Here is a 14,972-nt window from a genome sequence, read left to right on the forward strand (position 1 = left end):
CCTGAAGATCGTAAGACCTCCGAACTTGTACCTGAGCCCTGCTGAGTGACTCGCGGCTCCCCGAAGATCGTAAGACCTCCGAACTTGTACTTGAGCCCTGCTGAGTGACTCACGGCTCCCTGAAGATCGTAAGACCTCCGAACTGTACCTGAGCCCGCTGAGTGACTCGCGGCTTCCACCGACTCCACTGGTCCCGCCGGACCCCAACAACAACAAGCCTACCCCCCAGCTCGAGGATTGTGAGCTGTGTGCCGGGTACGTCCTCGCCTTGAACCTTTTACCAGAGACTGTCCCGCTACCCCCTATCCCGTCCGAGACTCATTGAGCCCGCGCTCCCCCTGTACATATTTGCAGTGCTAACCTGTTTGATAAAGAGTGATTCCTAAGAACGCACGGTGTGGTGTTTCTGTGTGGTGTGGTGCCAGAAGTACGATCCTCGATACGGGATTCCTCCTCCTGAGGAGTCTCCCGCCAGTGCCCGGCTACGATACTTGAGGGTGGATCTCAGGGTAGCCAGGACCCCCTTTCCGGGCTCCTCTGAGGTCGCCGTCTAACATTGATGGCAAGCGACGGGATTCGGGCCCATCACCTGAAGATCGTACCGTGAACGACGGACGCACTACCGACAAAGATGGCAGAAGGAAACGTCATGATCCCCGCAGAAACCAACGCCAACAGGGTGTTCCAGGTGGAACAACTAGAAGAATACACGCACAAAGAACTAAAGCAATTCTGCAAAGAACTTAAAATCGCTACCACCGGTCTCAACACCAAAGAGGATTTACAGAAAGCACTGAAAGCTTGGGTGGATGCCGGGGCCTCCCTGGCATCCACCCAAGCTTTCAGTGCTATATATATATATATATATATATATATATATATATATATATATATATATCATGCTCCGGCCTGGATTCCTTTCTAGCAAGAGGCACTCGAATGCTGACACGGGCCCCAAGCACAGCCCGCCTTACAGGTATGGAAGCGTTTCCTTTCTGATACCTTTCACAGCTCCACAAAACTCTAGCCTGACGCGTTTCGAGTTTAACTCTTTATCAAAGGCTTGTAGTGCAGAGAAGAACCACGCACACCACCTCATTGCTGATCAGCATTTCCTTTTATTGCGCGCCCCCTATGGGCTGCTTTGCATAAGACTGCGCATTTAATACTGGGAGTTGCAGTTCAGGTAAGGTACGTGCAATATTCTGCTGAATGTTTAAAACTCACAGATGAGCCTCAGTCAGGGAACGCATCCTCATCCTTTGCCAGTCATTTCACATATCGAAGATGCTGAATGTCATCCCCGGTGGCCCCCAGTCCTTCAGGGGTGGTGCACTCTCGGCGGGAAGGACACCGCCTATGTATCATGCTCCGGCCTGGATTCCTTTCTAGCAAATGGCACTCGAATGCTGACACGGGCCCCAAGCACAGCCCGCCTTACAGGTATGGAAGCGTTTCCTTTCTGATACCTTTCACAGCTCCACAAAACTCTAGCCTGACGCGTTTCGAGTTTATCTCTTTATCAAAGGCTTGTAGTGCAGAGAAGAACCACGCACACCACCTCAAGCTGCTCAGCATTTCCTTTAATTGCGCGCCCCCTATAGGCTGCTTTGCATAAGACTGCGCATTTAATGCTGGGAGTTGCAGTTCAGGTAAGGTACGTGCAATATTCTGCTGAATGTTTAAAACTCACGAATGAGCCTCAGTCAGGGAACGCATCCTCATCCTTTGCCAGCCATTCCACATATCGAAGATGCTGAATGTCATCCCCAGTGGCCCCCTGTCCTTCAGGGGTGGTGCACTCTCAGCGGCAAGGACACCGCCTATGTATCATGCTCCGGTCTGGATTCCTTTCTAGCAAGAGGCACTCGAATGCTGACACGGGCCCCAAGCACAGCCCGCCTTACAGGTATGGAAGCGTTTCCTTTCTGATACCTTTCACAGCTCCACAAAACTCTAGCCTGACGTGTTTCGAGTTTATCTCTTTATCAAAGGCTTGTAGTGCAGAGAAGAACCACTCACACCACCTCATTGCTGCTCAGCATTTCCTTTTATTGCGCGCCCCCTATGGGCTGCTTTGCATAAGACTGCGCATTTAATACTGGGAGTTGCAGTTCAGGTAAGGTACGTGCAATATTCTGCTAAATGTTTAAAACTCACAGATGAGCCTCAGTCAGGGAACGCATCCTCATCCTTTGCCAGTCATTCCACATATCGAAGATGCTGAATGTCATCCCCGGTGGCCCCCAGTCCTTCAGGGGTAGTGCACTCTTGGCGGCAAGGACACCGCCTATGTATCATGCTCCGGCCTGGATTCCTTTCTAGCAAGAGGCACTCGAATGCTGACACGGGCCCCAAGCACAGCCCGCCTTACAGGTATGGAAGCGTTTCCTTTCTGATACCTTTCACAGCTCCACAAAACTCTAGCCTGACGCGTTTCGAGTTTATCTCTTTATCAAATGCTTGCATTGCAGAGAAGAACCACGCACACCACCTCATTGCTGCTCAGCATTTCCTGTTATTGCGCGCCCCCTATGGGCTGCTTTGCATAAGACTGCGCATTTAATGCTGGGAGTTGCAGTTCAGGTAAGGTACGTGCAATATTCTGCTGAATATTTAAAACTCACAGATGAGCCTCAGTCAGGGAACGCATCCTCATCCTTTGCCAGTCATTCCACATATCGAAGATGCTGAATGTCATCCCCGGTGGTCCCCAGTCCTTCAGGGGTGGTGCACTCTCGGCGGGAAGGACACCGCCTATGCATCATGCTCCGGCCTGGATTCCTTTCTAGCAAGAGGCACTCGAATGCTGACACGGGCCCCAAGCACAGCCCGCCTTACAGGTATGGAAGTGTTTCCTTTCTGATACCTTTCACAGCTCCACAAAACTCTAGCCTGACGCGTTTCGAGTTTATCTCTTTATCAAAGGCTTGTAGTGCAGAGAAGAACCACGCACACCACCTCATTGCTGCTCAGCATTTCCTTTTATTGCGCGCCCCCTATGGGCTGCTTTGCATAAGACTACGCATTTAATGCTGGGAGTTGCAGTTCAGGTAAGGTACGTGCAATATTCTGCTGAATGTTTAAAACTCACAGATGAGCCTCAGTCAGGGAACGCATCCTCATCATTTGCCAGTCATTCCACATATCGAAGATGCTGAATATCATCCCCGGTGGCCCCCTGTCCTTCAGGGGTGGTGCACTCTCAGCGGCAAGGACACCGCCTATGTATCATGCTCCGGCCTGGATTCCTTTCTAGCAAGAGGCACTCGAATGCTGACACGGGCCCCAAGCACAGCCCGCCTTACAGGTATGGAAGCGTTTCCTTTCTGATACCTTTCACAGCTCCACAAAACTCTAGCCTGACGCGTTTCGAGTTTATCTCTTTATCAAAGGCTTGTAGTGCAGAGAAGAACCACGCACACCACCTCATTGCTGCTCAGCATTTCCTGTTATTGCGCGCCCCCTATGGGCTGCTTTGCATAAGACTGCGCATTTAATGCTGGGAGTTGCAGTTCAGGTAAGGTACGTGCAATATTCTGCTGAATGTTTAAAACTCACAGATGAGCCTCAGTCAGGGAACGCATCCTCATCCTTTGCCAGTCATTCCACATATCGAAGATGCTGAATGTCATCCCCGGTGGTCCCCAGTCCTTCAGGGGTGGTGCACTCTCGGCGGGAAGGACACCGCCTATGCATCATGCTCCGGCCTGGATTCCTTTCTAGCAAGAGGCACTTGAATGCTGACACGGGCCCCAAGCACAGCCCGCCTTACAGGTATGGAAGCGTTTCCTTTCTGATACCTTTCACAGCTCCACAAAACTCTAGCCTGACGCGTTTCAAGTTTATCTCTTTATCAAAGGCTTGTAGTGCAGAGAAGAACCACGCACACCACCTCATTGCTGCTCAGCATTTCCTTTTATTGCGCGCCCCCTATGGGCTGCTTTGCATAAGACTGCGCATTTAATGCTGGGAGTTGCAGTTCAGGTAAGGTACGTGCAATATTCTGCTGAATGTTTAAAACTCACAGATGAGCCTCAGTCAGGGAACGCATCCTCATCCTTTGCCAGTCATTCCACATATCGAAGATGCTGAATGTCATCCCCGGTGGCCCCCAGTCCTTCAGGGGTGGTGCACTCTCGGCGGAAAGGACACCGCCTATGTATCATGCTCCGGCCTGGATTCCTTTCTAGCACATAGCACTGGCTCTAGGACTGCTTAGGCAGACTCAGTTACCACCAGTATCCGTCTGAAAAAGTTGAGGGTACAGGATGATTTTGCAACAAGGCTTCTTTCTGCTCTTCTGTTTGTTCTTTCTGCACGTTATATTTCTTCCTGCACTTTTCTTCGTCTTTGAGGACTTCTGTTGCTTCTTTCTGCATTTCTTTTTTTTCTTTCTGTGCGTTTTTCCTTCTTTCTTCACATGTCCTATCTCTGTAGGCATAGTTAGAAATTAGCATTTAAAAAACCTTTGAAATTCACTGAAAAAACCATAGGTTTCAGGGGCGATATAGTTAGATGGACTTTTCACTCGTACAAAACCATAGAAATTCCCCCGTTATAGTTAGTTCAGCTAACTATAACTCGCGCGCGCGCAATGCACTGCTGATGACGTCACATATTACATCACTCATGACATGGTCAGTGACATCACTCATGACATCACTGATGACATCATCCTTGTGATAGAGTGGCAGACCTCCTCTCACCCTAATATAACCTTTCATACACACATTCAAAAATAGAAATTAAAATTTTCAAAACAATGGACATACCAATACCAGTTACAACAACCTATTCAGTAATTGTAAGATCCACATACACATCCACTCATTCACCAACAGTCCTATACAGTCACTCATACATGCACTCACTCATCATATGTATTCATACACCTATACATTCTGTTACACAACGCCACTCATCCATAAAGTTACTCACACACGTAGTCACTCATGCAAATAAAGAATCAAACATCCGTTTACCTGCATATTCAGTTATACGCACACCACCGCACTACGTAATACCCCCCACCGAACCATACAGACATCAGACACTCATACTGATACTCAAAAAATCAACTAATAACCTATATAGACACTCATGTAGCTACTCACCAACCCATGCAGCCACTTATACAAAAGTGAGAGACTGATACAGATATTTACATATTTAAACATTACTCACTAAGATACACTTAATCAGTCAGTAATACAATCAATTTTTCAAAAACAAATCATCCATGTAGACATTTATATTCCCATTTATTCTTCCATCGACCTTGAGATATACATATATAAAACATATGTAATTTTCAGAAAAACACACATTCACTGGATGATGTCATCAGTGATGTCATTTGAGATGTCATCAGTGATGTCATGAGTGATGTCACTGACCATGTCATGAGTGATGTAATATGTGACGTCATCAGCAGTGCATTGTGGGCGCGCGAGTTATAGTTAGCTGAACTAACTATAGCGGGGGAATTTCTATGGTTTTGTACGAGTGAAAAGTCCAGCTAACTATATCGCCCCTGAAACCTATGGTGTTTTCAGTGAATATATGTATATATACATATATATATATATATATATATATATATATATATATATTCACTGAAAAAACCATAGGTTTCACACACGTTATAGTTAGAAATTAGCATTTAAAAAACCTTGCAAATTCACTGAAAAAACCATAGGTTTCACACATGTTATAGTTAGCTGGACATTTTACTGATAAAAAACCAATGAAATTCCCCCGTTATAGTTAGTGCAGGCAACTATAACTCACGCGACCGCAATCCTCTGCTGATGCTAATATTGTATTTAGACACTTATTTGCCTATGTCTTCTTCCATTAAATTTTAGCTATACATATATTACAAATATTTTTTTTTCATAAAGACACATATGTCATCAGCAGAGGATTGCGGTCGCGTGAGTTATAGTTGCCTGCACTAACTATAACGGGGGAATTTCATTGGTTTTTTATCAGTAAAATGTCCAGCTAACTATAACATGTGTGTAACCTATGGTTTTTTCAGTGAATTTGCAAGGTTTTTTAAATGCTAATTCCTAACTATAACGTGTGTGAAACCTATGGTTTTTTCAGTGAATTTGTACGGTTTTTTAAATGCTAAGTTACTTTACGCCATTCGTGGCGTGCGCGCCCACTTAACGCAGTTCGTTCCGTGCGCGAACGGTGCGCTTCGCGCACCGTGCGCGCACAGTGAGCACGCGTGCACCGCGCGCCCACTTTACGCAGTTAGTGCCGTGGATGGGCCATTTACGCTCGATGCGCTTCGCGCACCGTGCGCACGTGGTGGACATATTATGCGCTTCGTTGCACCATTTGCACACGGGGTGGGGAGAGTGTGGATAATTTTTTTTTTTATTAATTTTGTGACCGTACGCCTACGGTAAGCATAATCGGCGAATTTTCGTAAAAAAATAAAAATGAATTTTTGGCCTTGGGGGTTCTGTGGGGACACATTTAGCAAGCTGAGGTGGTTGGGAGCTGTCTAAACAGTCCCTTTACATGTTTATTCTCTTTGTTTTTCATCCCCCCCTCAGAGTCCGAGAGAGAAAATGGCGGCCGCCGCTTCCTGGTTTCGACCGATTCGAATGTTTACTAAGATCTAACAGCCAATCAGAATCGCGCTCGCGCACGTCACCGTACGCGTACGGTAAGCGCACCGTAAGCGCACCGTAAGCTGGCTCAGATATATATATTGATTTAAAGGCTATTTTCTCAGAATCTACTGAACAGATTTACACCAAACCTACAAAAGGCACTTCCTTGACCTGTAGACTACCTCTCTGCCAAATTTCAAGGAACTCTGTTCAGCCGTTCGGGCTGTAGCTGTGTCTAAAGGTCCTATGGAAAAATGCATGGGAAAAATGCGTTTTGGGACCCCCCTTTTATCTCAGCCCCCGCTTGACGAATCCCCCCGAGACTTTCAGGGTAGGAGCGTAGCGTAGCGCCCCACCTATTTTGAAAATTTCGCGAGGATTCGTCGACCGGCGCCAAAGTTATTCAAAATAGAATGTTGCGGTTTTTATATATATATATATATATATATAGGGATTTCCAGAAACTCTGGCAAGGGTCCTGACCTTCTCGGCTTATGTTAAACACCCCTGCTCTGGGAAGCTCCTAACCTTTCTACGGACCAGACCAATAGATTCACCCTCCTAAAACCTGCTATCCCCAGCTCATATAAGATATATGTGGATGGGAGGAAGATCCCTGCCCCAGCCAGGCTTAAAGCTTTTGAACCACCCTGCCTGTAGCTTCTTGTAGTCTTATGGCAAAAGCAACTTTATAAAGTTCAGAAGGTCATAAAAACCTACCTGTTCCTCTCAGATTACTAACCCTAAACTCATAACCTAGTGTATTATTTCACAATAGTCCCCACAGAACACCCAGGCATTATTAAAGGGATTTTGCAGAGCTCTAATGTTGATGATTGTTCATGTGTCATGGGTAAGAGGACAAGCTTTCTTTTCTTTTCATTGGATGGCCCCTTTAATGAATTTGCTCTCCGACTCATCTTTTCTGCATTTCCTCCTCATAAAAACAATCAAAAGAAGTGATGTGGGGACTATGGAAAAATGTAAATGAACAAATGTCAAATATTAGCTTGTAATTCTGATGACAGTTGATGATTTTTAAAGCTATTACAAAATTAATTTTGAAACCTACACTGCTTTTCAAATTGTTTTTTAGGGCCAGGTGTGGGACGCTTTTTGTACGTGGTCAAGCATCTGTTCCTTGTCTTCATCTGTACGATCATTTTAGACGCCTTCAGTCAGAAAAACTACTACTTCCGGTGGTTCGTAGAAGAGATCCTCGGACCTGCTTTTGCATTTGAAGGTGTCGTGATATGCCTATTTGGAAAAATCATCTTTTATCATCTGTTGTCCGCTGTGGTGGATTTTATAGTTGGGTTCATGCTGGGAATCTTGACTGTGTGCGCTGCATTAGCCGTGAGTTGGCTTCAGATAAACGCTTCTCACCGGATGTTTCTAAAAAACATCCTCGTAAACGCTTTGAAAACTGGATCTTGTCTGGGAAGTATTTTTGGAAGAATCATCTTTTATTATCTGTTGTCTAGGGTCATGTATTTGATCTTTGGGGCCATCTTTTTATGCTGGGTTGTGATCAACATACGACCCCGGAGTCAGCTTTAGATAAATATCTACCTCCAGTTGTTCCCAGAAAAGATCTTAAACCATGGCTTAGTATTAGGCATTCTCTTTGCACGCGGTTTGGAAGGAATTATCATTAATCACTATCCTGTTAGTAGAACCTCAATACTGACAAGCAAAGTGGTACCTTTGGTCAGAAGCCTAATTTTAATTCTGTTAGGATTATTTGAATGGCTTGTGAAGGGCGCGTCGTCTTGGGGTTTACTATATCCATCTCATGCCAGTCATGCTGATCTCTATCTCTGAGACGGTGGGTCCTCATCAACAAGGCATGCTGGGGTCACTTTATGAGACTGGGATTTTGGCGAGTGATATCTTATACGTACGTCTTGAAATTATATTTTATGGGATGTAAAGGAGGGCTGGAAATATGCTTGGATTGTCTATTGTAGCAAACCCTGTTCAGCTGTTCAGTATTCTTTTCCTCCCATCTCATCCCCCCAAAATAAAAAACGCAGCACCAAAAAACCCATAAGGGAATTTTCCCATTAGAGAACACTGAAGAAACTGAGGAACCTAACCATGAACTCAATTGTGAGCGCCAATATTCATCAATTGGTCTCCTTTGCTCCAGGGACAACAAGAAGAGGATAAGTTTGGTTGACCTTGGTTTAGTCCTCTTTCAGAAGCTAACAGACCAACCCAAAGCCCTTTACTACTATGCATCAACAATATTTAGCTTTGTGGGATTCCAGCGTGATTCTTTAGCCATTTTGCACCCATGGGGATTGGTGTGGTGACGATTATTTTCACCTTGGTTGCCAAGGTCTGTGCTGACAAAGCAGGAGGAAGAGTCCTGCTGTTTGCGGGATGTGCTGTGATGTCAATATCGGTCAAAGGAATTGGTGGAGGAAGTTTTTGAATTTCACTGGAGTCCCGCAACAGCTGCAACAAAATATCAAACCTTTCACTGTACATGGTGAGTGCTTCACTAGTTTCCAGTGACTCCTAGGACAGACCACTTCTCACCTTCTGGAGGTCAGGATAGACTCCATCAATCTGACTGTTGCAGTAACTGGATCACATGCCCCTAACATAGGCTTGATCAGCACTACAAGCTTAAGGATGTTTGTATTTTTTTCTTATGATCATAATGTGGGAGACCTCATCCAGTCAAAGGCATTGATGCAACAAAAGAAGCCTATGTCTTTCAATAGCACACAATTTCCTGAAAATGCTAATATCGAGCGGGGTCAGTGGAAAACGACTTCTCATTAGATCTTGCCTACAAGGCAATGCAATGCAAGCTGTCTGGTTGTGAAAGACCTATTGCGGGATTTTACCCTTCCTAATGCTCGCAATTTGTTGGTTTTATTTTCACTTCTATTTGCTTGCATCTAACTAGTGGCTTTCTTGGCCCCTACTTGTCCATCTTGTGTTTTTCCCTTCCCCATAGTATTGACGCTTTACAATGCTTTTGCTTGGTTGCCTCCTATCGGCCCATTGCTCACTTTTAGGAAACCCCTTTTTACTTTCTGGTTAACCACTGCAAGGAAGCACATGTGTTTTCCTGTGTGCTTTTCCTCCTGCCAAAACCAATGCCCCTGTGCTACATGTTGCTCTTTCTCTAATGTACTCCTCACTCCCAATGTTGCTCTCTCCCGCTTGTGCATCTCCCCCACAAAATACTCAACAGTCTGCGTTGCACTCTATGTTGAGTGCTTTTTCCATGCAAGCATCACAGCCCCTGTGCTCTGTGTTTCTTGATCCCTAGTGGGCTTTCCCTGGCAAATCCCACAAGCAGTGTTACTGTCTCCATCGTGTGCTTCTCCACATGAAAATCAGCCCACCCCACCCCACAAATAAAAGAGGGAGTTAAGTGATGCTTATTTGGATACCTTCCTCGCTATCATAAGTAGGTGTACATGTTTCAGCGCTTCCTATAGTGTATATCTGTGGACTTTCTTCAGGAGCAGAAGATCCCTCAACCATCTCTATCTTTCCTATTCACCAGGTGGAAAAAAACAAAGGTTAAATAACCAGTCTGTTAATGTTAGCAGCATAGATCCTCTACTGTAACCTATAGGATAAAATCAGGAAAATAGCATTGTACATTATAGACTGGAATAGATATATGACAGTGTTATCTGCAGCTCATCTGTCTCCCTGTACCAGCATGGTGACAAAATAGAATACCTCTATAATTCTTTGCGATATGTTCCTTACTATTTTAGCTTCAGATCACAGGCACCTGTGGATCTGCTCAAAACACTGATGCACCCTTTTCCCTATCCACAGATCTTGGGCAATCAAGATGTGAGGCCGGTCAGGCTTTAGCCTAGTTCATTCCTCAGGTTGAATGAAATATAGGAGTCAGGTGACACAACGCTGTGGCCAGGACATAAATTCACATAATCCCGTATTGCACTGGAAAAATCTGGAAACCCACATTTGACACCACAAATGCCAGGGGTGTTCTTCCACTATGAGACACATACACCACTCTGGATATAAACACCATCATAAACATTTCAGAAAATGAAAGCGTGTGTGCTGGGTCAAGACAACAACAGTAGGACACTGTTGATGGTTGGAACCTTAAGCAAGGCCAGAATACATGAGAGAAATTGGAATATCAGACTACAAAGTAATACATAACTGCAGTTCCTTTAGATGAATATGTCTTTACAGGCGATGTGAAAGATTTGCACACAAGTAAAACAGTTTGAGGGCCAGACTGGTGGCCATCCAGTGTCACACTAAAAAAACAATCAGGAGATTTGAACATCCTGAATAAAGTAAAGCGGTGCATGCATTTGACCCTTACTATTTCCGTTGAAAGTAAAAGTAACTGTCATGTTAACAAGGAGTGAATCTTCTATAATACTCAGTGGAATATTTTAATATTGTACATTGTCACATGCATAATTTCTTTGCATTGTATGCGGAATCCTATTGAAGATATCTAATTTGCTCCACAAAACCCCCAAATACACAAATGTCCATTGTTCCAAACATGAAGGTAAAAATATGTGCAGTAAAGGCAATACAAACATCTTTTTATTCTTGACAAAGTTGAATAAATTCATAATTTTCCTGGATCTGATCCCATAATTCTCTGAGGACTTTGAAAATACTGCACACTTACAGAAACCATCAAAGGCGTCTCTAGCAGTAGATTGCTTCCTGGGGACCTTTGCAGTAATAATCAGTAGAAATAATGGGCCCCATGCATCATCCGAAAATCCGGTCGCAAATGGGCAGATTAGCAGAATCTGCCCCTTTGCGACCGGTATTTTTGCATTTGGGAGTATTGGAAAGGTGGGTCAGACCGGGATGTGTTCTGGCCCCTTTTCTATTTGCCCTCTATACTAATAATCTGAACAAAGCTCTAGTTAAAACATTGAAAGACATCCATCAAAGCTCAAACCATCCCCCTTCTTATTCTATTATAAGAAGGTGAAGCGAATATTGTTAGCTAGAACACCAATAGCACTTTAAAATCTTATTGCTGACTACACAGCCTTTATGTTCGACTTGGACCTCCAAGTAAATAAAACTAAGACCTTTATTTTGGCCATGGGGTTGCTAAAAAGAAACCACTGAGTTTTTATCTCGATTGGGGAATATAGAACAGGTCAAAAGCTTTTTAACTACTTAGGGGTGGTCTTCGATTTAAAACAGTCTTGGAAGCTGATGGTACAGAATAGGGCAGACTGTATGGGCAAGAGCACAGCCGCTATTATCCGTTTTTAAAAAAAACAGGGCAGTAAGCCCCTTCCAGAAATGATTAAAATCCACCTGGCTAAATCGAGATCTATTGCCACTTATGGTGCTGTGGAAATATGGATTTTCATGATCAGTTATGTCCCCTATCTTGGACCCCAACGGTTCTATGTGCATGTTACAAGTACATGTATGTTCCCTCCAGTTCCAGTTTCTAAGACGCAAACACATGTGCGTCCACCGTCAACATGTCCTCTGTCAGATCCGCCATGAATGGGCTGGATATTCGATTCCTAAGTATGAAAGGCCACCGACTTTATATGGCTCAGTTACTCCATTTTGCAGTTCAGGCGAGTAGGCCCTGATTCTGCCATCAAGCCTTTCCTTGTTCTCTGCCTCTGACAGCTTCAGCTTGAGCTCGCATCTGTATCCATGAACTTTGTCCTACTCCCTGTGCGGCTAACGGTGCCTGCCTCGGCCGGTTTCGCCTGCCTGCCAAGAAACCGTATTTCACCTTCGAATTATCTACTTCGCTCCTCAGCCGATGCATTCCTGTCTAGTAGTTTAGGTAAACATTTCCTTCAGCTACCGAGCAAAGGGGCCGGCCTCTCTGTCCTCATGCAAGTAATTCATAGCCCCGTTACCATGGAAAGTTTCTGCCTCTTGCACCTCATATAGACACTTAGACGCTTGTACACGCACACACAGTCAGTATAGAATAGATTCTGTCCGAGAGTCCTTCCTTTGTGGATAACATAGTTCTTTAAACATAGGATGTTAGATATGATTTGGGATTAGGTTGACGTGACCCCCCAGACTTCTTGTCTCCACATGTAGAGCTAAATGTCAAGTCCCCGTCACCCCCTAGCTGCACGTCAATCACACGTCATGCAGCTGCGCGCGCATCTATGCCAAGTATTATCTTATAGATCCACCTATATATGACATCATATGACCTTATAACCAATTATGTTTCTTTTTACTCCTCATTACGCCCATTTTTGGTTACGCATGTAAATTGTCACTTTTCTTATCAATTGTTACGCCTTCTGCATTTGTTTCATTGTAATGTACATTCTATAAAAATGACTGACTGTCAATAAAATATTGTACTTCACTTCCTGAACCCCCGTGGTGACGGAACATGAAGGCCGCGACTCGAGTCGGCCATTTTGAATAAAGCCCATTCAGAAACCTCTTATACCACGGATTCTGCCTCTTATTTCACTGAGCTGTTTTATTTAGATTCCGTATTAAATTCAGTCCCGGTAATAAAATATTTACCACATGATTGGCGCCCGAACAGGGACACTTTCTCATCTCACGCGCCGGTGGTGCGTTGCAGGCCCGGTCTCCTGCCACAGCTGGACGGACCATAACGCGTACCAGCAGGATTTCCTGTAGCTCCCTCCGGTCAAGCGGGGGCGACTGAGGCTGCGATCAACCCAGACGAGGCGGTGAGAAGTGCGAAGTATCCCGACCAGAGCCTAGCAGAGAGAGCAAGATCCGAGGTATACAGAGGCCCACCAGATTTCGAAGTCCCGACGTCCAGAGAGTTCGATGTCCGCAGTGTCGAGTCCAGTCCAGTCCCATTTCGAGGCCTTCCGTTCCGAGCTACCCGGTGAGTACCATTGCTGGGGAGGCGTTCTGACGTGCACTTAGGTTGTGCCGGTCAAGACGGATTTGGGTACACAAATCCGGTCTGCACTGTTTCAGCAGTGTATATGTACTGTTTAGCAGTATATCAAGTATTCCGAAGTATCTAGTTATTGTCAAGAATTCTGCTTGGTGATTAGTTATGCAGACGATCATCATTGTTGGTCATTTTTAAGGTTAAAAAAAAAAAAAAAAAATGTGTTTAAAGTTTAAGGTTTAAAGTGTTAAACGTCTTGCATATTGTGGTATGAATGATTGTTCATTGTTGTACTTTTTGTACTAAGTGTGTTCAAGTTCAAGTATCAGATCAGTTGTCAATATGCCGCTCTTTTCGAAGTTAAGACAGATCACTACGAAAAAAGGGGTACTTGAAGAAGCAGTTCCTATTCCTCCTAGGGACACTCCAGGGCACTTCATGTATCACAAACATGGCTTAGATGCCATATTATTTCTTGATTTATGGGTGAACTACACCAAAGAATTACCAGAAAGTCAGAGATGGCCCGTAGCTGGGACCTGGGATGCAGAATGTATTATGAAAGTAGAAGAAGAGTTGTGGAAGAGGAAAGCTAGACAGTCACAGAAAGACGCTGTTGAGTTATGGCGTAAAGAATCACATAGACGTACCGAAAAGGCGTTAAGACAGGAAGAGAGAAGCAAAGAAAGTGCAAATAAAGTCCGAGAAAGTTTATTGATTGAAGAGGGTACACGAGTAAAAGCAGAGCAAACCGATAGGCAAAGAAATGCCCTTATGAAAGGTATGTATCCCCTTCTGGCCGAAGGATTACCTAAGGCTACTACGGAGATACCAAAAGACTTGCCACCCCCATTGTTTCCAATAAAAGTACATCCTAAAGGACATCCCAGAACCGCAGAAGATGTTTTTCTTTCCTCGTATTTAGATGACGCAGCTCCCGAGTATGCTAACCCCGCACCACATAGACCGTCTGCTGGGGGGGCTCAACGTCAAGATCAGGTATCTGTCTCTGTGCAACAACAAACTCCGACACAAGCTTCGGCAAGCACATCTGTTTCCGCATCTGTCTCCGCAGCCGATTCTACAGTTGTGTCCACACCTGTAGTTGCTGTAGCACGTTCAACGAATCCTTTCGCGCCCAGTACCCCAGATGGGGCTATCGGAGGTGCTACTAGCATTTATTCTACGCCACCCCGAATAAGTAAACTTACTTTTCAAGAACCAGTACATACACGTACGCCCAAACTTATAAATACTCGCATGCTTAAGGACCTTTTAGTAGATTGTAGATATGACCCGGTGCCCGGCAAAGAGGATGAAATGGTCATGGCATCATTACGTATCAGAAGAGCTGCAGGGTTTTTAGGGAAGTTACCAGGAATGGCTATGCACCTGGATAACATATATCATTTTGTCCAAACAGGGAGAGATCCTGAATGCATTAACAGAGCTATGGAATA

At 44.7% G+C, this 14,972-nt stretch overlaps 1 pseudogene; it reads left to right on the forward strand.

Moving 5' to 3' along the window:
* Window positions 1-9,431, forward strand: part of LOC146812410 (solute carrier family 2, facilitated glucose transporter member 10-like) — a 55,136-nt pseudogene extending 45,705 nt beyond the window's left edge.
* Window positions 9,432-14,972: the final 5,541 nt, after the last annotated feature.

The sequence above is a fragment of the Triturus cristatus genome, chromosome 7, assembly GCF_964204655.1.
Source record: "Triturus cristatus chromosome 7, aTriCri1.1, whole genome shotgun sequence".
NCBI lineage: Eukaryota > Metazoa > Chordata > Amphibia > Caudata > Salamandridae > Triturus > Triturus cristatus.